This window comes from Triticum aestivum, chromosome 7A, assembly GCF_018294505.1.
Source record: "Triticum aestivum cultivar Chinese Spring chromosome 7A, IWGSC CS RefSeq v2.1, whole genome shotgun sequence".
Classification (NCBI taxonomy): domain Eukaryota; kingdom Viridiplantae; phylum Streptophyta; class Magnoliopsida; order Poales; family Poaceae; genus Triticum; species Triticum aestivum.
In genome coordinates, this window is record NC_057812.1 from 18,606,178 (window position 1) to 18,631,084 (window position 24,907).

Sequence of the window (24,907 nt, forward strand, 5' to 3'; positions counted from 1 at the left end):
ACAAAGACCCAAATTGCTGGTGCTACTGATACACGTCAAATCAGAAGGCTCTCCCAAAAAGAATTATCTATAGTTTGCGACGTGCAGACCAAGTCAAACCGAGGAAACATCGTGTACTATTACAACTAGTAGTAGTTACTACTAGCATGGATTACGTGAAGCAACTGTTTTGTTCTTCAAATTTTTACGGTCACTCCAAAAGTTACCAAGATGCAGGCGCACCAGGATGGTACATTGGATAATTTTAGACGAGCAGAGTCAGTAACGTTTCCATCGATTGGATTTAAAAAAAAGGGGAAGGAAGGGCCACGAGCCCACAACCTGGAGGGCACAGACGAGGATAGTCAAAGCGTCAAACTGATGGAGACCAGGATGGACACGGGAACAAGGAATCAATTCGGACTCTGGCGCTTTGCCGTTCTGCTACTGCTACTTCCGAGTCGTATCCATCAGCCGTATTGACTAGTGCTGCTACATAGGACCAACAGGATCTATACTATTCACGAGGGTTGAGTACTAGTTTCAGCTTTTTGGAATTAGTATCTCCGGTAACAGGCACAAAGCTAATTACGCTTCAGGAAAGACAAAATCCAGTCATTGTGAATATTACGGATTGGAGATACTGCAGCTCGCTGTTGAGTGAAGCGGGCTGGGAATTCCCTGTTGACCCGCCTCGCTGAAACCACCGAGCCGCGAGCCAGCCGAGTCGCCTCCGCCTTGCCGGTGTTGCATCAGTCAAACTGCTGCTCTACTGTCGCGTTCCACTTTTGCCTCCGAGTTGCCGCGGCACAGCCGGAGCAGGCCAAGCTGTCGCGATTTTTTGCCCCAAAAAACCATCTGCCGAGTCGAATTAACAAAAAAGACTACCTTTAAATTTTTTTACAAAAAAGACCAGCTAGGCCATGGCAGCAGGCGCGCCAGCCAACACGTGACACCTGCCGCCACCGAGGGAGGCGGCGGGACCTGCCGCCACAACACCAGGCGGCAGCCCTGAAATTACTGAAATCCGACAAGGCCTGCTGCTGGAACGGAACAGCCTGTGGTTGGTGAGGCCCCCCGCTACACATCGTGGCGGCAGGTCTGCAGCAGCAGCAGCCAGCTCTCTCATTCTATTCTCTGTTCTTCCTGTGTTGTTAGCTAATGTCAAATAGGCACGTTTGACTGAGATTTGAACCAGTTTAAAGGTCGATTTTGAAGATGATGTAGTTGAAGAAAACATAGATCAAGGTAAGATGTATCCATTTTTGTGTTTTTCGCTCACATGCACGATGGTTTCGTACTGTATGATTAGTCGTAACTTTGTATTATCTGCTGTATTGGGCATGTGATAATAAGTTTGGGGAGTGTTTTGTAGCATTTGGAAAGTACAAGACCATCATGCATGTAAGCGAAAAACATAAAAATGGATAGATCTCAACTGGATCTATCTTTTCTTCAACTGCAACATCTTTAAAATCGGTCTTCAAATTGATTTAAATTTCAGTCAAACTTGCATATTTTCACACTTGCTAAACCAAGTAAAACAGAGAGCCTTTGTCGAAAGAAAAGTAAAACAGAGAGCAGAACGACACAGCCGAGCTGGAGACTTGCCACCACGGTGTGTGGCGGCAGGGCCCACCAGCCCATCCAATTCCGTTGCAGCAGCTGGTCTCGCCCGGTTTCCGGTAATTCCAGGGCTGCCGCCTGCTATAGTGGAGGCAGGTCCCGCCGCCTCACCCCGTGGCGACAGGTGCCACGTGTCGGCTGGCGCGCCTGCCGCCACGGCCTAGCTGGTCTCTTTTGTCAAAAAAATTCAGAGAAGTCTTTTTTGTCAATTCGACTCGGCAGATGGTCCTTTTGAACAAAAAATCAGCTGTCGCACGACAAACCGGTCACACCCGATCCGCCCTCGCCGGCGCGCCGAGCCACTGCAATACCTCAACCCGGACGACCCGGGGGCGAATCATCCATGGATTCAGACTCCTCTGTTTGACCAGCCACTTCCTCGCATGGCGAGTCGCCGCCTCGCCGGTCTGATTCCTGTATGGCAAGCCACATCCTCCACAATTGAGCTGGCCTCGTCTTCAGCACGCCGCAAGTCGCCTCCGATGTAAACCGCCCCGGACAAGTCGTCGCTGCATCTGTCAAACCGGACCAGCCTCTGCTCCGCCTCTGCCGCACCTGCGGCCTTCCTTCGCCTCGGCCTTCCCGATGAACCGGCCCGCTTCACTCTACCTCGGGCTGGCTACGATGGGCCGCCGTTTCGGGTCGCCGGGGTTGAAGCCGCTTCAAAGCGTTGTTTCCTTGAGTCTCCAGAGCTATGCGGCCCGCTTCGTATCTGCTGTTGAGGTTGCGGCCGTGCCTTGAGCCGTCTACGCGCGCCCCGCCACTTTACGCCTGTCCGCACTGCCGCAGGTTTGCTTCGCCTCTACTATAGGCCACTGCTGCCTCAAACATAGCAGCGTCAAACCGCCGTCCACTTCCAGGCCGCCATGGCCTTGTGCCGCCCCTGCTTTTTAAACCGCCGGCGCCGTGAGTCGCCGTCACCGTTTTATCGAGTCGCCACCCTTTGTTGCTTCTGGACCATCACCGCTTTGCTGGCTGCTGAGCACCTTGGGTTGGCTTGCCGCCCCGCTTTGCTTCGCTTCAGCCTGCGTAATTACTTACAGACCCGTCGGCGCCTCAGCTCGCCTCTGCTACTTCCGCTGGAAGCTACCCCGCAGCCATTGAGTCAAGTTGGACCGGCCGCTTCTACTTCTAAACCGCCCAACGCCGTGAACCGCCAAGATGTTGCTTACGACCCGACGCTTGACTCGCTGCGTCGCGCTCGACCCGCCTCACCTAGAAGGATGACATCCAGACACATGTGGGTTGCACAAATTACCTCAAGACAAAAGGAAAAAAAAGAGGAACCTGAGGGTCAAATCCTAGTGCTAACAGTCACCAGGTCATAGAAAGTGTTCTGGCCGGTTTACTGTGGAGCAGTCGGTACGTGCAGACAAAAAGCATGCTACTACTCGCTGGTAGCACGGCCAATTAAATTTCCAGGTGCTATCTTTTCCATCTGTTTCTTTTTCATATATATTGTTTTTCCAAGAACGATTACTCTGGCCTATATCTTTCTATACAGGACAAGTGCTCACTATAAAAGTGATGCCCTACTACGTACGGCGCGCGCTAGCTGTTCTACACCGGCATTTGTGCATATCACACTGGTGAACCGGAACACAAACTGCCGACCCCGCAGTCCGGACTACATCAGCAATGCCGCGGCCGACTCTTTTGTCCGTACTGGCGTATAACCCCGCGATGGATATTAACTGGCCTAACATATCAGGTGAAATCCGTCCAGTATATTTTTATATTATACATTGCTTTCTTTGAAAGAGCAATTACTCCGGCTTGCAAAGTTATCTAAATGCAGGACCCCAAACCGCCATATTGGTGCAAATTTTAAAAGCCGTCAGAAAGTTTCCGGCTGAAAATGGGGATTCCGGTTAAAATCTGATTGAAGGGAAAGATGCCTCCCACAAAGCTTTGAAGCTCTCAATATCCGGTTTAACATCCGGTTCAAGGAAGATTTTATCTCTTGCAAAAAGTTAAAGGGTGCCTAAGAGGACCTACTGCCATGATGCGCGGTTCAAACATGGGTATCATGCCTTATTGGCTTATCATATTATTGATCACTTGGGGGCTTGGTCGTATCCGAACCATAGCTACACCTCTTGATCGGCGCAATGCCACAATATCACTTGGGGGTTTGGTCATATCCGAACCAATGCAACACCTTTTGATAGGCGAAAGCCACCAGATCATTTGGGAACATGGTCAAGTCTGAACCAGTCACGCCTCTTGGTCGGCCTAAGGCCACAGAATCACTTGGGGGCTTTGGTCAAACCCGAACCATCGTCACCCCTCTCGATCGGTATAATGCCAATGCATCACTTGGGGACTTGTGGTCACGTCTGAACCATAGTCACGCCTCTTGATCGGCCTAGTGCCACAGAATCACTTGGGGGCTTGGTCGAACCCGAACCATTGCTACACCTCTTGATCGGCATAATGCCACTACATCATTTGGGGACCTGGCTGACTTGAACCATAGCTACGCCTATTTGGGGGCTTGGTCGTGTCCGACCATGGTGATGCCACTTGATCGGCTCAATAGCCTATTTTTGCAAATGGTTTTATCATTACCTTTAAAATTTTGCTTTCCTTTGGATATATATATTTTTTGTTGCGTTTTTAAACCGACAAATTCTTAATCCGGTTCGACTGTCAATTACAAATTGGCGAAACACGGTCAAATCTTAATCCGGAGACTATCTACCCGGTTTGATTTTCTGTTACCATCCTATTATGGAGTAAACCGGCGTTCATTAACCCGGCTTGACTTTCAACTACAAGTTGTCAGTACATGACCAATTATAATCCAGTGATTATTAACCCGGTCTGGTTCGACTAAAAGTCGCTAGTATTATATATGGATAATCCGGTGTCTATCACAACCCGGTACAGTTTTATCATAAACCGGCACAATATGGAAAGAGTTATCAGTACTCAAGATTGGGATTATTGCCCTTACTACAAAAAAGTTGGTAAACCAACAATGTGATTCAATATCACAGGTATGATATATTTCATATTTGATTATTCTTAAGTATAGCCTTGGTTATCAACCCAGGTTATATGTTGGGCATTATGACCCGTCCAGCGGTAAACCGCCAGGACACTTTAAACTTGTTGTATGCAGAAACAGGTTGAATAAAGCATGATGATAAATTGTCCGGTGTTTATTAAATCGGCCTGGCTTTCGACTATATGTTGCCAGTATGATGATAAATTATCCGGTGTTTGTTAAACCGGCCTGGCTTTAAAATGATAAATCGCCAGTCTATGATGAAATTGTCCGGTGTTTATTAAACCGGCCTGGCTTTAGACTATAAGTCGCCAGTATATATTTGGATTGCGCCATTGGAATCATGCGCTTATAAATCATTGGATTATATTATTTAAATCTTCAAATAGCCAACATGGCTGGATTTTATTATGGTTATCAATAACCAGTATTATGATTGAGGTTTTGAAAGTCGCTTTAGCACAATGGTTATTATTTTATCAATGGATATGACTTATTTTACAATTAAAGGAATAGTCCCGAGTCGCTGCAGGCTTACAACCCGGCACTTGGGGGCTACATTATTCAAAGTTGAGATTATATCAAATATGCAAGTCTCATGTCGCTGCAAACATGCACCATGACACTTGGGGGCTAATGCAAAGTCATTTTTTGCTCATCTTATTGAAGACCCAACTCATCACATCGTAATGAGCTGGCCCTTGGGGGCTACCAATTGCTCCTTTCAACAATTCAAGGTACAAAGCTTTTTATCCATTACATTGAAGGGTCCACTGCTCAGTTGGTAAAGCACAAGGCTCTTGAATTGTGGACATGGATTCAAGACCCATGATGGGGGTTACATCATATGATGTTATTTTCATTGAAGTATATATCAAAGTCCCAGCTCAATATTATTTTACTGAGCCGGCCCTTAGGGGCTACACGTTGCTGTTTAAATCTATATGATCATATTTACGAAGTCCCTGCTCATTATTGCATAATGACCCGGTCGTTGGGGGCTACACTGATGGAAGGTTTATAAGCAATTACAAGTCCCAGGTTGCTGCAAGCATGACAACCCGGCACTTGGGGGCTACATAATATGGAATGTTCAGTTTTTACTAGTGTCTGGGATGAACAACATGGATTTCTTCAAAAGTGGCAGTATTTATATTGAAGCAAGTCTTAAACCATCACTTTGTTCTGCTCAAGACTTGGGGGCTACAGGTAATATGCATATAAGGAGAAATATTTTCAAAATTCTCAGTACTAAGCAAACCAGATTGACCCGGTGTCTGCAACAATCATAACCCGGCGTCATCAACAATCATGAACTGGCGTTGGCAACAATCATAACCCGGAATTATCAGTTTTTATAACCCGGCAGTTTTGGCAATGATAAACCGGCAAGTTCTACATTTTCAAACCGGATGAATATCAGATGAGTATTTCAAGACCAAAATTTCTTAAACCGGCGTTTTGGAAGCCGAATCAAGTGGATTATTCTTCACAATATTTTTCTGTGAGAAACCAATGTCAGCAAATTGAGTATGACGCTGGCTTGTTGACCTGGATTTTCTAGAAGGAGGAAATGACAAGGACTTAAGGATGATCAGGTGCCGGTTTAGAAGAATTCTTAACCCGGAGCACAACCTGTCAAGTTTGTTCTTGTGTTTATTTTACAGGATCAGTTTAACATGGATAAATCCAAATTAAACTGGGGGCTAATGTCGGGGATATACCCCGTGGCGTAAATCGGCACGGAAGTATAACCCGGCCGGACTTGGCGGTTTACTTGAGACCCGACTGAGACTTGATGATTCACTGGCGACCTGTTTGTACCTGGCGGTTTATGATTCATTGGCAATCCGGCAGGCGGGTCATAGGAGCGACAAGACCCGGTGGCCCAACGGGCGGTTCATGAAGGCCGGTTCATACTATGGTGGGCCGGTTTAAGAGGAAAGGCATGAGGAATATTTACCTTACAAGGAGTTAAGACCAGGACTTGTATCCGGTTTGTATTAGAGATAGACTAGTCCTAATCCTAATAGGACTCCACATGTAACCCGCCCCTTCAACTTATATAAGGAGGGGCAGGACTCCCCAAAGAGGGACAAGTAAGAAGAAACAATCTTAGGGCTAGACATAAAGAGGAGAGCCGGTTTACGGCGACTCCCTCATGATGATAATGAGACCTAACCTCAAACAGCATGTAGGGTTATTACCGGATGATGTTTCCTGGGGCCCGAAGCTGTCTAAATCCCTGTCTTGTGTTGCGTCTCTCGATTCCGCTCAACCCCTCTCAAACTACCACATAGATGCGCTAGCCTCACGACTAAGTCCTGACACTAAGGACATCTGCCGTGCCAATTCCACGACACAACTAAAGAAAAAAGTTGTGAGAGCGTGTACGAAAGAAAAACTACTGATGGGGTCACTACGACTTAAACCCTAAACCCTAAACATGATTTAATTTCTTGGCTAGGTAGAACTTGTCGAAGGAAAGACGGCTGGCACCCTCGGATCATACGATGCTTTTGTGCAGTTCCACTAAAATCGACCTGAGCATCCCTAATGGCAAAGATATTGAAGAAGTGTGATTCGAATAATAGTACTGGCACTAGTTCATGAGACATAAACTCATCACAAGTAGAAGCCGGTAGAAGTAGAGAAAGATCGACATGGAGATGGAGCTACGGCAGTGGAGCAAGCCGGCTCCAAAAGGAAGATGGACTACCTGGGACGTCGGGCTGTAGCTAGAAGGGCGGTTGGGACGTGGCATCGGCCCATACCGCGATGACCCCCGATTGGGACGCACCGACTGTGGGTTTTCTCTATAGGCGCATCTATGTTCATTTTTTTAGTAAAGTTAATCACAAACTTGTGATTCACACAAATTTCAAAGAATTCAAATTTTAACTATTATAATTTGAAAACTAATGACACTAACAGAAAGTTTATAATTTTTGGTATCTCTGTGGAGAAAGATTGTAGATAGTAAATATAATACTAAAAATCCTAATATTCTGTAAGTAGAAACAAAATAAAAATAGCAACAATAAGTATTTGAAAACTAATGGCACTAAAATAAATGAAGCAACAAAGAAAACAAAAAACAAAAAAAGTGTTTTCAAATTTGAAATCTAATGGCATTAACAAAAAGTTTATAATTTTTCTAAAACTAAAAGCATAAAGAATTAAAAAATAAAGCAAAAAACAAAAGAAAATAAATAATGCAGAAAACAAAACAAAAAATCTGGAAAAAAATAAAAATAGCAACAATAAGTATTTTGTTGTAAGTAGAAACAAAATAAAATAAATAAAGCAACAAAGAAAACAAAAAAACAAAAAAAGTGTTTTCAAATTTGAAAACTAATGGCATTAACAAAAAGTTTATAATTTTTCTAAAACTAAAAGCATAAAGAATTAAAAAATAAAGCAAAAAACAAAAGAAAATAAATAATGCAGAAAACAAAACAAAAAAATCTGGAAAAAAATAAAAATAGCAACAATAAGTATTTTGTTGTAAGTAGAAACAAAATAAAATAAATAAAGCAACAAAAAAAACAAAAAAAAATTGCCTCCTACTGGGCCCCCACGGCCTGAATACGACTAGAAACCCATCCATGGGCCAGAATTCAGGCCCGCAGGAGGCCCAGTAGGCCCAAAGGCATAGCAGTGACAATTAGACCCGTAAGCCTGCAATGGAGAGGAGCTCGAGAGGGGTGCGGCAGTGGGGCTTATAAACCACTGCGCACCCCTCTCAACTAGCGAGGTGGGACTAAACTTTGGACGCCGCAGCAGCACAAGGCCTTTGGTCCCGGTTGGTGGCACCAACCGGGACTACAGGGGCATAGGTACCGGTTCGTGGAACCAACCGGGACCAATGCCCCCCCTTTAGTCCCGGTTCGTGGCACCAACCGGGACCAATGCCCCCCCTTTAGTCCCGGTTGGCGCCACCAACCGGGACCAAAGGCCGCCGCTTCCCGCCCTTTGGGCTGTCGAAAAGTGGCCTTTGGTCCCGGTTGGTGCCACCAACCGGGACTAAAGGGGGGCATTGGTCCCGGATGGTGCCACGAACCGGGACCAATACTCTGTGTATATAAGCAGGACTTAGGAATCTTTCGTTCTGTTCCTCATTCTCCCGTTGCGACGCCGCCAGACAGCCCGTCTGCCTCGTCGTCGCCGTCGTCGCCCTGCCTCCGACGCGCCGCCCCGACGCCGTCCCGCGCCGCCCCGTCCCGCGCCGCCCCGCCCCGACGCCGTCGCTGCCCCGCGCCGCCCCTGCCCCGACGCCGCCGGCCCTGCCTCCTCGTCGCCGTCGCCGTGCACCCTGTGAGCGCCGCCCCGATCCCCTCCTCCTCCTCCCTGTAATGGCCGCCGCCGCTGCCGCCTCGCCGTCGTACCCCCTATTATGTGTAGTTTAGGTGTTGTAATTTAGTTGTATTAATTTGGATGTGTATTTAATTTAGTTGTTGTAATTTAGTTGTATTAATTTAGATGTGTATTTTAGATTTTTTTGGTGATATTATTGTTGAATATGCAAATGTTTGTATGTTCATATGCAAAGAATATGTCAATTTTTCATAGAATTTTTATGATTTTTTCTGTTGTAATTTTGTTCATAGATTTTTTATGATTTTTTTCTATTGTAATTTTGTACATAGAATTTTTATGATTTTTTTGTTCATAGAATTTTCTTTGTCAATTTATGTATATGTTCATATTGTGTATGAATCTGAAAATTGTGTATGATCAAAGTCATTTATGTATATGTTCATATTTAGAAGAAAAAGAAGGAGAGGAAAAAGGGAAATAAGAAGAGGAAGAAGGAGAAGAAGATGAAGAATAAGAAGAAGAGGAGAGGAAGAAGATGAGAAATAAATAAGAAGATGAAAAAGAAAAAAAAAGAGGAGAAGAAGAAGAATTCAAGGAATAGAGGAGAAGAAGAAGAATCTCTTCTCCTCTATTCCTTCTTCTTCTCCTCTTTTTTTCTTTTTTTCTTCGATCTCCTCCTCTATTCCTTTCTTCTTCTCCTCTTTTTTTTCTTCTTCTTCCTCTTCTTATTTTTTTATCGGGTATGTCGTTGTCGATATACCCCCTCCTCGATAACTTTTAGTAAGTACTACTTAGAAAGTGTTTAATGGAATTAGTTAGAAAAATAATAGAACTAGTTGAACTTGTTTATTTTTAGTAAGTACTACTTTATTCTATTTATAGTAAGTGCTTAGTAGTTTAACTAGTTGATTTAATAAAACTGGTTTATTTTACTATAGAAGTAGTTTATTTTTAGCAAGAAAATTAATAGAACTAGTTTATTCTTTTAGTTAAAGCAATTATTCCCGCATCGACGTGGACGATGCCTATCCCGCATCCTCGTCGTCGAGTTGGCGGAGGACGACACCTGCTTGACCAGATGGGCCATGTCCGGGACTGGGCTCCGCCGGGGTGGTACTGGGAGGCGCTACCTTCCGGGGGGCGTAGTTTGGTGAGGAGCCAGCCCGTCGTTGACCCGATCCTTGTTTGGTGGCGGTCGCGTGGGCTAGTGACGGTGCCGTGGCTTCCGGACACCGCGGAGGTGGTACGTCACCGTGTCAGCGAGGAGGACCAGCACGTCTGTCGCTACATGGTTGCGTTGGAGGGCGGGTTCAAGAATACCTGGCAGGTTCTTCAGGGATCTCACTGGAGCTATGATCCTGTGATGGTTCCTTCCTTTTGGGTGTCCACTGCCCGCGCCGATACCCGTCGGGCGCTACGGTTGTAGCTGTACTGGCGATATGTATGATAGTATTCGACGTGTATTAGTGATAATATTCGACGATGTACGAACACATGGAGATGATGTAGTTTTTCTTATAATTGAATGCATCCTAATTTGAATACTACTTTATTTTGCGATTTGATTTTTCTTATTGAATGCTCAAATGAGCACTATGCAAGGCATATGCATATGATTAGTTGAATAATAATGATCTAATTTAGTTTTTGTAGTACATATATATATATATATATTTAATTATACATGTTTAATCTTTGAATTATGAACGTAGGAAATGTCATCATCGGACGACGGAAGTCTCCCGGGGGAGTGCGACTGGTGCCACGACGATCGAGGTATGTGCGACAGGCCTCACCTGGACGATGATCGGCGCTTCAGCATTAAGCTCGAGGAGACCTTCGAAGTTGAAACGGTACACAACGACGACAAGTGTTTTTTTCATAATTAAGCATGACTTCAACTATTTCAACGTGTAATTTTCATCTTTTACAATTCGAGTATAGTTTATCCCATGCCATGCAAAACGCTATGTCTTGGAGAGGATGGATATTGAAGACCATGAAAATTTTGAAACGAAGAAAATTCACCTAAGGACCCATCATGATGTGGATTTTGAAGTAAAGCTGTATAATGCTGAGAGCGTAACCCATTTTGGTTGCAAAAATTGGGAAGCATTTTGCAAATTGTATGGTTTTGATGAGGGTATGCTTGTCACCATGGATCTTGGTGATCCTGAAATCGAGCAAGACAATATGGACATTTGGGTCCTTGTTGATACGCCTCCAGTTCTACCGCTATGTGAGTTTCTCAAACATAGTTAATTATTAACTAATTTATATTGTTCATTTCATAATAGTTGACAGCTTATTTCCATTGACAGCTTATTTTGAAGTATCAAAGAATGTGCAGAAGATGGTAGATAGAACTTACTGCACCGATGGCTCTGAGTTAACTTATAAGGAGAAAAATCATCTGGTTGGATTTTGTAATGATCTTGAGAATTACAATATCTACAATCGAACTCCTCAACATTATGGTCAATACGTGCCACTAGTGCACGTGTTGAACTACGGTAACTACTATGGAGATACCCTGGTAAGAGTTTTTACTATTACGACATACGTGCATCTTTTGCATACTTCTATAAAACTAGTACTTCATTGCTAACTATGAAGTTATTATTATGTTTTTCAACAGATAATCCCAGAGGATTGTGTGCCTCATCTGATGTATGAGCATGGTCGCCTTGATGTTTTGAACATATATCCAGGTCATCCTACGAATCTCAACTGTCCATACCGGATTTCTAAAAGAAGTGGAGACATGCAAATCAGAGAATGGAAAAAATGTATGGACACTCGTAAAGAGGTTCTTGGACGCAAAAGGAAGCGCGGCGCAAGAATTGGAGACAGGATGATCTCCATTCTCCATAATGGAGAGTCAGGGTCTATACTGTTTTATGCTATTTTACCTTAAAGAGGGTATCTAGGTCCTATCTAATACTGATGATCATGTGCTAAGAACAATTAAGTACGGTTGGTTCGATGACTATGAGGATGATGATCGTATGACTTGTTATTAATAACGAGTAGAAGTTGTATCATGATGATTAGTAGGACTTATTATTATGATGATGCATGATGTGAGCATGAAGAGTTATTATATATCAGTGGGTGAAATGAACATGGATTGGATTGAAGTGAAGGCAACATGCATGTGGTGCATGTCGAAAGTAGTACTAATCCAAACTTGATCAAGTTAGGATTAATTAGTATTACTTTCGACATGCACCACATGTTGCCTTAATTTCAATCTAAACCATGTTTAGGCATAGCATAGCGTTGGTATAAACCAAGCACGGAGATATAAGAGAGGACACTTCTCTCTATTAGCTAGCTAATAACAAACTAAATTAACCCCTAAACAAGCCCCTTTCAAAAAAAATAACAAAAATCTCAGCCACAGAAATGTTGACGCGTGGATGCCTATTGGTCCCGGTTGGTGCCACCAACCGGGACCAAAGGCCCTCCTGCCTGGGCTCAGCGCGCAGGCCACATGGAGGCCCATCTGTCCCAGTTCTGGTTTGAACCGGGACTAAAGGGTCAGGGCATTAGTAACGACCCTTTAGTCCCGGTTCAGGAACCGGGACAAAAAGCCCTTATGAACCGGGACAATAGGCCCGTTTTCTACTAGTGGAATGAGCTGTTGAAGGACGCCGGCGACGATGAGGAACAGGTAGGGGGAGATGGGGGCCCCCTGCTGGAGTCCACATTTCACCTAGAACCACCGCCCCGGCACACCATTGAGCAGGACTGCCGAACGAGAGGAATGGAAGATGGCATCCATTTAATCATACACAGAGGCGGGAAACCCCGCACCTTCATGATCTTGCGCAGACTCGTCCAGTTGATGGAGTCGAAAGCTTTGGTGAAGTCGAGCTTGAGGACCACCGTAGGGGCTCATCGCCGGTGACAGCACTGCACCAGCTCCGTGGCATAGACGAAATTTTCTGAGATGCTCCGCCCCTGCACAAAACCCGACTGATCTTCATCAATCAGGAGGGTGATTTGTTGTTGCAGCCTTGAGGTTAGTCCCCTGCACAGGATCTTGACATCTCCATTTTGAAGTGAGACGGGGCGGAAGGAGGCAGGGGTCGGCACGCCCGGCTATTTTGGGAGCAGGGCGACGTAGGCGCAGTTGATCCCTTCCAACCGAGCAGCGCCGGCTTGGAACTCGTCGAAAAGTCGTTCAAGATCAGGGGCCGCCACCCCCCTGGCCGCCTGGTAGAAAGCAGGCCCAAGCCCGTCAGGGCCTGGCGCGCTAGTGCCCTGCCTTCTATCACTTTGTGGCATATAGAGGACATGAAAAGCTGGCATGGTGGCCAGTTGCCCCACATAACAAGTGCATCTTAGTTTAGCAGCAGCATACGGTTTGGTGTAGTGCATATCATCTCCACGTCTTCAGCTGAAATGCATAAACAGAGGATGCATCAGTTTATTTCGTCAGCAAATGTATCATGTGTTTGCAAGCTCAAAACAACATCACATGTTTGTAGGTATAAACAGAACATGTTTGGCTCACCAGTTAGAAGGACAATCACTTCATTCACGCTACAGAGGCGCACGGACTGTCGAGCCGCCATGAACTAGCTCTCTCCTGGATCAGTAAAGGATCCAGCGAATTCCAACTTCACTCGGCATCATCATTGTCCTTGGTGACACACGATGTACTTCAGGTAGACACGCTCCATGCTCAAATCTCACCTAGCAAGCAGTGTCGCTCCAGTGTCTCCTTGGTATCGACATTTCTGACGTTTTAAAAATCATGGTACCACGTGGACACTGAACACTCAAGCAGGTTTATCTCTAACAAACAAACAAACGGTATGTTCTTTTCTCTGCTACGAAATGGATTATAGGAAATAATAGCAAGCTGAGGGATATTCGACCAAAGAAACCGCCGGGAGACGTTTTCCCTGACAAACTATAGTTTTTAAAGCTAATCTCTACTCCTAATGGAGCAGTTGGTAGTCTCGCTTTCAGGGTTTTTTTCGTCCCACCACTTTCGTCTGGTTTTTTTCGTAGGTTAACCGTCGTAGATTTTTTTCGTCGCCTCCCCCACTTCATCGGTTTATTTTCACTTCACCCTCTCACACAACGAAAAAAATTGAACGGATCAGAATTTTCCATACTAACGCAAATTATTTAGTAATGTCTTTATGTAAAAGAATCAATCACAATCAATCATAATTAATCTTCATAACGTTTGTTTCCTTCCGAATCACGTCCATAACTTTCCTTCCTTGTTTGGGCAGAAACTGTTTGGTAGCAGAGATTAGGAAGCTTCCTATGAGTGTAGTAATACGAAGTATTCTTTTTCTTGATGATTCGTTTTCATGCATGATGATAGTAAATTAGGCCAACATTCACCACTATTTATCAACGTCATCAATCGTATCCATTCCTAGCAGTTGGTAGTCTCGCTTTCAGATTTTTTTTGGCCCACCATTTTCGTCCGGTTTTTTTTCGTAGGTTAACCGTCGTAGATTTTTTTCGTCGCCTCCCCCACTTCATCGGTTTATTTTCACTTCACCCTCTCACACAATGAAAAAAACTGAACGGATCAGAACTTTCCATACCGACGCAAATTATTTAGTAATGTCTTTATGTAAAAGAATCAATCACAATCAATCACAATTAATCTTCATAACGTTTGTTTCCTTCCGAAGCACGTCCATAACTTTCCTTCCTTGTTTGGGCAGAAACTGTTTGGTAGCAGAGATTAGGAAGCTTCCTATGAGTGTAGTAATAAGAAGTATTCTTTTTCTTGATGATTCATTTCCATGCATGATGATAGTAAATTAGGCCAACATTCACCACTATTTATCAACGTCATCAATCGTATCCATTCCTACCAGTTTTAAGGGAATCTGCTCGCTATGTCTTTTTTAAGGGGATCCGCTCGCTAAGTCGTCATCGCACGTTATTTTCACAAGCAATTCCCCTAAAAAAGGCGTGGGTATTGGTAGTTGAACGCCCGCTAGGTTTTCCGCATGTCCCATCCTCGCGCTGTGCCGCCGCCACCCGCCGAATTTCCAGCCGCCCAAGCCCGTTAACTTCGCCAGCCATCGGGTCGACTGCCCCCGCCCCAAACCCCCATCCCCGAGCACTAGCTATCGCCGCGTTGCCGCCCCAAGCTCCACGCCACCGGGAACGAATCAAGCGCCGTCCTGACACCGCCGTCGCCGGCCCAGCACCTCCAGCCTTGCATGGACAGCTTCAATGTGCAGTCTCTCTTGCTGTCTCACCTTCTGCCAGCGCATGCAGCGGCGGGGTTGGACGCGTGCGTGCTTGCTAGCTTGCTCTCCGTGCGTACGTACTTGCTCTGCGTGCGTCGCACCGGCCAATGCGCATGATGCGTGTGTGCCTGCTTTTCTGTATGTGTATGCCAGCGTGATGCGTGTGTGCGTTGCTGTGTGTGTACGATATAGATGGCCCGAGTGTGTGCATGTTGTGCTCTGCTCTCTGCTGATCTATGTGTTGGTGCTCCTGCTATATGTTCATGCCATACAAATGAAATTTCTGTTAATCTTCTGACATGTTGAGTTGGTTCTCTCTGTCTTCTGAGGGGGTGAATGCAAAGCAGTCTATTAAGCCAGGCACTATTGCTGAGCTAAATTGACAAAAAAATATTGGTAGCCATAGTTGTAGTTTAAGTAGTAGCGAGTTGTCTGATATGTATAAAGAGCCCGTTGCAACTGAGCCCGTTGCTAAATTGACAAAAAAGGTCGCCAGTGTCATTTGATATGTATAAGAATATTAAATGTATTATTAACATGATTAATATTGAACTCTTAAAGTTAATGTGGCCCCGTTGCAACGCACGGGCGTTCTTCTAGTAGCATGAAAATCACAGTTTTTGTTTTTGCGAGGAATACATGAGTATATACATAATGAAAATCAGAGTTGACAGTGTATATATAGCAGGCATATTGTTTCGTCAACTCAAATTTGGCGGACAATGGATAACAACAGATGCAATCATTTATGGCTGTGTTCATTGCTTGATGTAGAGGCCGAGTGTAATCCTCCTTTTCAAAAAAAAAAAAAAACAGATGCAATCATCATTCTCTGTTTACAAACAAGCACAAATATTGTGGCAGCAAGAAATGGAAAGTAATAAACCATCTCTAGGAAAACAGAGTACTAGAAAACAGAGCAAGCCTGTTTTCGAAATTGAAGGTCTTTTCATCAGGTTGATCATCTATTCCATTCCATGGTATTCCCCAAGAACCCCAATTTTCCATCTGGGCTAACAGTTGCAATTTGTAAACCTGCTGAGATATCATAATGGCGTCACAGCTTTCTTCTCCACTTCGTTACATTTAGCCACAAGATCAATGCACTCATCTTCCGTCGCAGCTGCAAAATGTCAGGAACCCTCTCAGCTGCACCTTGCACCATATTAGAGGCCACCAGCCAGCAGAGAGGACCTAGATAGCCGAACGTGATGGCCCATTGCAGCTTAGCAGTACGTCTATGCAGCCTCAACCAGGACCCATCTTACATTTGTATGCAGTGGGCTGATTGAGGAATGCAGGTTGCGTTTCTTCATGATGCATGGGTTGATAATGCCATCCTCCAGACCAGGTTGAGAAAGAGGCGCATATATAACAGAACCGGAGTGGTGATGGCGAGATTCCACGAGAGCAGAGTGGTACGTCAAGTTCCTGTCAGAAATACTTGATAAGCCAAAAAAATACTGTTTACCAGCATTGTGGATTGAAAGAAACAAGAGGGATGTTCGATCTGTACCGGGAGCTGTATGGGCGGCTGCAATGGAGCTGAAGAAAGAAACGAGCAGCATCGATCGATCATCAAGCATCGTCGTCGTCGTCCGAAATTCAGGAGCAAAAATCATCTTCCGAATCTTGGCGCCTGATGAGCGGAGATGGACTCGCGCAGGAGGGTGACGCTGCCTGGCGTCATGGTGGCGTCGGCGGCAGTTGGACCGGCCAAGGTTGATGCAGTAGTACAGCTCTGAAGATGGATTCGTGGCAGGTGGCTGCGGCGGCCTCATACCCGGCATGGGTCCTGGTTGAGAAGCACGCCGGACTGGTGGGTGCCCATACCCGGCAGGCGTCCTGGGTGGGACCCCAAGTTTTTAGATGTTTAGGTTTGGCTGCGTGGTCTGTTTGGTATTAGGCCGAGACTTTCAGCACCCCTACATCAACTGGATAGGGATAGCGATAGTTGTTGCTTAGTTTGGTGGCTTTAGACTTATTGTTGTATGACTCTGTACGGTCTTGTGTCAATAATTAATAAGGTGGCCGTATGCATCGTCCAGATGCAGAGGTCGAGGGTCGTCCTCCTTTTCTAAAAAAAACAACAACAGCAGAGCAAGAGCATGTTCAGTTGTGCTAAGTGATATAGGACATCATCAGTTCAGTAGATTATTAGCTACTGCTACCGAACAAAAGAGAAATTGCATACTGACCTGTCGCTCCCCGTCCTCACGGCCACCACTCGCGAGGAGGAGATCTCTCCAGCTCCTGCTGGGTCTGGATGGGGAGATGATTCCTCCCCCTCCATCGCTTGGTCCGCTTGTACGACGTCGCCCTCGTGGTCGCTCGGGTCCCCTAGTCGCAGCACGGGATCGTTGGGGTGCACATCCACCTGACCTTGCAGCTTACAGAGCCTCGCCACTTTACTACTGTAATAAAGTGAAATGTGCTTGAGTCTTGGAAGGTGTTTCATACCATTAATCCCTGATTCCAACCGGCAAAATTCAATTTCTATCTGTTCCAACTGGGGCCAGGTGCCCTCCTCGAATACCAATCCCCTCTGTTGCTTCATCCACCTAATATCAAGTCTACTGAGATTTGGGAATGTTTCTGCTCTGAAACCAGTTTCTCTCCAACATAAGACCTATGATCAAGACAAAGGACCATGAGCTTGGGCAGTGCGCCTAGTATTTCCATGCTTTCATCTCCTTCCGTCAGATTGCTATACCATAGTTCAATCTTCCCCAAACCTGTCAGGCAACTCGCTGAGATTTAATAGCAAATTCAGCTTCCTCAGGGGAGGGGGAGGGGAGGAAATAGACTGGAGGAACCACTTGAGTGATGCACCGCTTCTCCCAGATGTACTATCATCCACACAGAGACAAAAAGAGCGGTTGGAAGTGAGCTTCTCAAGGGATGCACAGAGTATCTTGCTCTTTTGCTTGCTTGCCCCTACTGTGAGACTTAACTTTCTGTGCTTTATAAGCTCTCCGAGCTCTTTAACTGCTTTCCTACTAGTCCGTTCAATATCCACAACCTCCAGTATCTCCAACTCCTTTAGGTTCCTGATCCCTCTAGGCACCCTCACACCAGTAGAGTTGGACAAACTACCCTTCTAGGCCATGTGAAAATCCATGATAATACTTTGATGGTCATCCGGACTAATTAAAGGAGTGAAAAAAATAGGCATCCACAATGGGAAGAAGCACCAAAGCAAAGGGTAATACAAGTGAACGTTCTAATATTCTTTATATGTTTTGCTACATCGGAGGCACCGAGGGCTCTGCACTTTAGTGATCTCAGTTGGTAGTGATGTGACATGTTTGCGAACTAGCGGAACGTCTTGCCTTCTCAGGCCGACGGCTTCGTGTTATATAGATGGGGTGCACCTCCCATAACAGCACATACATTCGGTTGAGATTACATTCTTGGAGATAAAGAAAGGAGGTAGAGATAAAAGGTACATGAGATAAACATTATACTCTAACTACCTAACCAACTCCTATGATGCGCCTCATGGAGATATCCGCCGGCCATGTAGATATTGATGTGTTTAACACCCTCCCTTAATTACAACTCCATTAAGTTGAGATTATACTTGGAGTTTTCAAAGCTCTTGACCGGCAATGCCTTTGTGAATCCATCTGTAATTTGATCACTGGAATGCACAAAACGAATGTCAAGTTGTTTGTGAGCCACCCTCTCTCTGACAAAATGAAAATCTATCTCAATATATTTGGTCCTGGCATGAAACACTGGATTAGCTGAGAGATAGGTGGAACCAAGGTTATCACACCACAAACATGGAGCTTGTTTATTTTTTATACCAAGTTCCTTGAGCATGGATTGAACCCATATGATTTCAGCCGTGGCATTTGCCAATGCTTTATATTCTGCCTCTGTACTAGATCTGGAGACTGTAGCTTGCTTGCCAGCACACCATGAAATTAAGTTGGGTTCAAAGAAAATAGCAAAGCCACCAGTAGAGCATCTATCATCAAGACAACCTGCCCAATCAGAATCAGAGAATGCACTGACAAGTGTAGAGGATGACTTGCTAAAATTGAGACCCATGCTTAATGTGTTTTTGACATATCTAACTATCCGTTTGAAAGCAGTCAAATGAACAGTTGTAGGTGCATGAAGGAACTGACATACTTTGTTGACAGCAAAAGAAATATCAGGCCTAGTAAGAGTAAGATATTGAAGAGCTCCTACCAAGCTTCTGTATTTTGTGCTATCCTCTTGAGTCAAGAGTGTCCCTTGTTTGAGAGATAACTTTTCTGAACTGGACAGTGGAGTAGGTATAGGTTTACAACCCTGTAGACCAGCTTTTCTTACCAAGTCAACTGCATACTTTTCTTGGGAGAGATGAAGTCCATCCTTGTGCCTCTTTACTTCAATCCCAAGAAAATAATGCAAGTCTCCAAGATCCTTCAAGGCAAAGTCTGCACTCAAATCTTTTAACAACCCTGTGATAGCTTCATCAGATGAGCTTGTCACAATAATATCATCAACATATATCAAGACAAACATGCATGTATTGAACTTGTTGTAGATGAACAGAGAGGTGTCAGACTTTGAAGGGACAAAACCAAGTGTTTGCATTTTGTGACAGAGACGGGAGTACCATGCTCTTGGTGCCTATTTCAAACCATAAAGTGCTTTGTCCAACTTGCAAACATGAGAGGGTGCACTTTTACTTATAAACCCAGGAGGTTGTTTCATATATACCTCCTCTTCCAGAACACCGTGAAGAAACGCGTTCTGAACATTAAGTTGCCTGAGATTCCATCCCCTAAAAACGGCAATAGACAAAACAAGATGGATAGTGGCAGCTTTAACAACTGGACTAAATGTGTCCTCGTAATCTATGCCATACCGTTGTTTAAAACCCTTTGCAACGAGCCTAGCTTTGTAGCGATCAATAGTTCCATCAGATTTCCTCTTTATTCTGAATACCCACTTGCAATCAATTAAATTTTTACCTTGCTGCGGGGGAACCAAATGCCAAGTTTTATTTTTCTTGAGTGCCATGTATTCTTCATTCATAGCATTTTTCCAGCTTTCATCACCAAGTGCTTCCTGGAGCGTCTGGGGTTCACCTGGTTCACCTGTAGAACAGACCATACCGTATTTGGTTATGTGTTTATAATTAACAGGATGTATAACCCCATGCTGTAGTCGTGTACATCGTGACGGTGCAGCATCGGAATCCTCGGCCATAGAAAATCCCGAAGCAGAAGCTCCTGTAGCAGAATCTGCTCCCGCCGAATCTTCTGTGGCAGTTTGATCAGGTGCAGCATGTTCTGTAGGCGCAGAAGATCCCGAGGCCTCATGATTGGTGGATGATGGCGGATCAGCCTCGAGGCGGACGCTAGTCTTTGGCGCGCGTGTGGGCACACAGGAGTCCACACCCGGTCTCGCAGCAGATCCGGACCGCGTGTCAGGTCGACGAGCCTGGTCGCGCCGCTTGTACGTGACCGGCTTGTCACGGAAGCACGCGCCGTCCTGGCGAACCGCGTGCTGCCGCGTGTCGGACGGGGGTTAGCGCGGAGAGGCGCTTGGGCCGCCACCAGTTGGAGCGTGACGCGCGGCATGCGCTGGGCTGGAGACAGCCGCACGGCCGGCTGGCGTTGTCGCCTGCGCGTCTGGCGCGTCTGCCGGCGCCGATCCCGAGGGGGATCGACTGAACTGCTACTGCGGAGCCGATCCCGAGGCAAATCCCGAGGATGATTTGCCTCCTGGATGCGGACACATGCGATATGGACCTGCCGGCGCGTTTTTTTTACCGATTTCTTCATTATTTTCGCTGTTATCTCCTGGAACATCATCAGAAAACTCATGCACACCATTAGTAGCAGGATTAGTCAACATTTGATCATCAGAATTCGGACCCCCTTGATCAATGGTGGTAAGATGAGTAGGTAAGAGGAGAATTTCTTCTCGGAGGTGAGCACCGGCGTTTGGGTGTAGAGTGGCGAAAGGAAATTTTGTTTCGTCAAAACGATGTCACGGGATATATAGACACGGCCAGTGGAAATATCTAAACACTTGACACCTTTGTGTTGAGGGCTATACCCTAGAAAATCACATTGTTTTGAGCGAAGCATGAGTTTTCTTTTGTTGTATGGGCGAAGATTGGGCCAACAAGCACACCCAAACACGCGAAGAGATTTATAGTCTGGTTTGATGTGAAGAAGTCTTTCTACTAGAGTTTGATTATTGATGACTCGACTAGGAAGCATATTAATGATGTGAACAACAGTAAGAAAGGCCTCATCCTAAAACTTGAGGGGCATGGAGGCTCCTGCTAGGAGAGCTAGCCCGACCTCAACTATGTGTCTGTGGTTCCGTTTAACGGAGCCATTCTGTTGATGGGCATGAGGACATGAGACATGGTGTGATATGCCTAGTGTTTGGAAGAAGGAGTTGAGTTTTTCATACTCCCCCCCAGTCCGATTGGACTGCAATAATTTTGCTATCAAATTTTCGTTCAACCAAGGCTTGAAAGTTTTGAAAAACTTGAAAGACATCAGATCTCTTTTTGAGAAGATAAATCCACACAAACTTGCTATAGTCATCTATAAAGCTTACATAATACTCATGTCTACCAACAGAAGTGGGAGCAGGACCCCACACATCAGAAAAGATCAATTGAAGTGGTTTGGTAGAGACACTAGTAGATACCGGATACGGTAATTGATGACTTTTAGCACATTGACAAGAATCACAAATAGTTTCGACATTTCGCTCACCAACAAATGGGAGTTTATTTTTCCTAAGCAATCTTTGAACTAAAGGAAAAGCAGCATGCCCTAATCGATCGTGCCACCGTGTTGACGAAACTTTGATAACACCATTGGCTTGTTTATTGAGTCTCTTAAGCTCCGGAATCAACGGGTAAAGCCCTTGAACACATCTACCTCGATAGAGAACCTTCTTCGTGGCCTGGTCCTTGATCAAAAAGAAATAAGGATGAAATTCGAGGAAAACATGATTATCAAGGGCAATTCTATGAACAGAGAGAAGACTTTTAGCAGCACTAGGGACATGCAAAATTTTCTTGAGATGAATTGGACGGTGAGGGGTACAAAACGTAGAATGACCAATGTGACAAATCTGCATACCTTCTCCACTTGCCGCGTGGATGTGATCTTTGCCATGATACTTGCCTTTCATCATTACCTTCTCAAGCTCGTTGGTGATGTGATTGGTGGCGCCGCTATCGACGTACCAATTTGTGTCGATGCCGTAGGATCCATCAGCCGTGGCAACCACTTTTTCTTCATCTTGGGAGTCCTCGTCGTCTTCATCGTAACAATACCAGCAATCCTTCGCGGTGTGCCCTGGCTTACCGCAAATTTGGCAGCGAGGCATCTCCGGTCGGGCCCGAGGTGGAGCGCCGCCACGACGACCGCGAGATGCACTAGAGCGGCTGTTGCCGCCGCCGCTGTTGCCGCCACCACCGTGTCCGCCAGATCGCCCCTTGGCGCGAGAATAGCTACGGCCACGTGATCCACCCCCACGGCCACGCACCGCGGTGTTGGTAGAGGAGCGGAAGCCGCCACTGCCCGAGTGATTAAACTGGGCCATGCGCTGGTCGAAGTTGCTGGGCATGGCGTAGAGCTCGTCGAGGGAGACCGGCGTGACGCGTGCGTCGAGGGCGGAGACGAGGGGCTGGTAGTCGACGTCGAGGCCGTGGATGATGTAGGAGATGAGTTCGTCATCTTGGATGGCCTTCCCCATAGCGGCAAGCTCGTCGGTGAGGCCACGGAGAGAGGCGAAGTAGGTGGCAACCGTCTGGTTTCCCTTCTGCGCATTGATGAGCGTCGTCCTGATGTTATTCACGCGGCTCATGGACTGCGAGGATAACATACCTGCCACCGCTGTCCAGAGCGCGTGCGCCGTGGTGACCGTGGTCACCGCGATCAGTACCTCCTTGGAGAGGGTGCTGAGCAGGTAGCCCAACACCTGTTGAACCTCCCGGACCCAGATTGGGTGGAGAGAGTTGGGCTCGGTGCTTTCTTTGCCATCCTTGTCCTTGGTGACATGAAGCCTGGCCAGCTCCGGTGTGGTGCTGTCGATGTAGCCGAAGACGCCGGCGCCGCACAGATGAGGAGTGACCTGCGTGCGCCAGAGCACGTAGTTCGTGCGTGTTAGCTTCTCGGTGACCTGCCCATTGAGGGTGGTCTGGGAAGCACCGGAGGAGGAGGAGGAAGACATGGCTAGGCTCGATAGATGGGATCTCAGTAGATGGGAAGAGATGAGGCTCTGATTACCATGTGCGAACTAGCGCCTTCTCAGGCCGATGGCTTCGTGTTATATAGATGGGGCGCACCTCCCATAATAGCGCATACATTCGGTTGAGATTACATTCTTGGAGATAAAGAAAGGAGGTAGAGATAAGAGGTACATGAGATAAACATTATACTCTAACTACCTAACCAACTCCTATGATGCGCCTCATGGAGATATCCGCCGGCCATGTAGACATTGATGTGTTTAACAACATGGCTACCTCTTATGTCCAAATATTGTAAGCCTTGTAGTTTCCCTATGGATCTTGGGAGCTTGTAAACATATGAGCGACAAGATGGGATATTGGTATATTTCAAATGTGGTAACATTGCTATGATGTTGATATCCTTTTCTGAGATTTCAAATTTGACATCATGTAGATCCAAGGTTTTAAGAATCTTGAAGTTGGGCAAACAAAGTGAATGTAACGGCTTCATGGATCTGTCACCAAACATAGTTAATGACCGCACATGGTGCCAATCCATACTTTTATCTTGGCACACACAACTATCATATGCTACATGGCGAAAGTTCGCCCCAGCTATGCCAGTTATATTATCCCATGTTGAGCATGCAAAGTTTCCATCCCTAGACATTAATGCTATGACATCACGAACAATATCATGGACTCGATAAGTCTTCACAGTTCCATCTATGCCCACGCCTGATGGTTGAATCATGTTTCGGTTGATTAGTTCACAGAAATAACTATTACCAACATCCTCAGCACTCACCCCGCCCCTGGCGATAATAAACCCCTTGGCTATCCATCTTTCTACCAAACGCCTCCTTTTGATTTCAAAATCCTCAGGAAATATGCTTAAATATAGAAAGCATGACTTAAGATAAGAAGGCAGTGGTTGTAACTAAGAGTAACCATCCCCCTCATTGTTTTAAGGCTTCGGTTGCTCTCTAGCTCTAAGGGGATCTGGTTATAAATACTTTGCCACTCAGTGACCAATTTGGTGGCAAGTAGGCCACCTATTCTGAGTACAACAAATGGTAGCCGCCCAGACTTTTTTACTATCTCACTAACTATTTTCCTCATGTTCTCATCACTTTCCGTGTCTTACTCACATTTCCTAGTCTTCCTTAGTAGCAACTTTATGGCATCTTTTGTATCTCATGGAGGTAGACAAGTGACCTAGAAGATTCCAAGGCACACTCCTCAGCTAGACCAACATCTCTTGTTGTTACCATTATCCAACTACCTTTGCAGTTATCAATAGGAAAAACGATATGTTTGATCCACTTCCAATCATTTATGTTCCATAAGTCATCAAGAACAACAAAGTACCTCTTCTGAACAAGCTCTTTCCTAAGATAGCCGGCAAGGTTCTCTTCTCAAACTGCATTCCCTTCAAGTTGCTTCTTCAGTGCTTCATTGCCAAAAAATTCTCTTATCATAGTTTTGAGAAGCTCCATCCTGACAAGTGATTGCGAG

At 45.6% G+C, this 24,907-nt stretch overlaps 1 pseudogene; it reads right to left on the bottom strand.

The window, feature by feature from the left end:
- Nucleotides 1–13,045: 13,045 nt before the first annotated feature.
- LOC123152828 (disease resistance protein RPM1-like) overlaps nt 13,046–24,907 on the bottom strand; it is a 31,882-nt pseudogene continuing 20,020 nt past the window's right edge.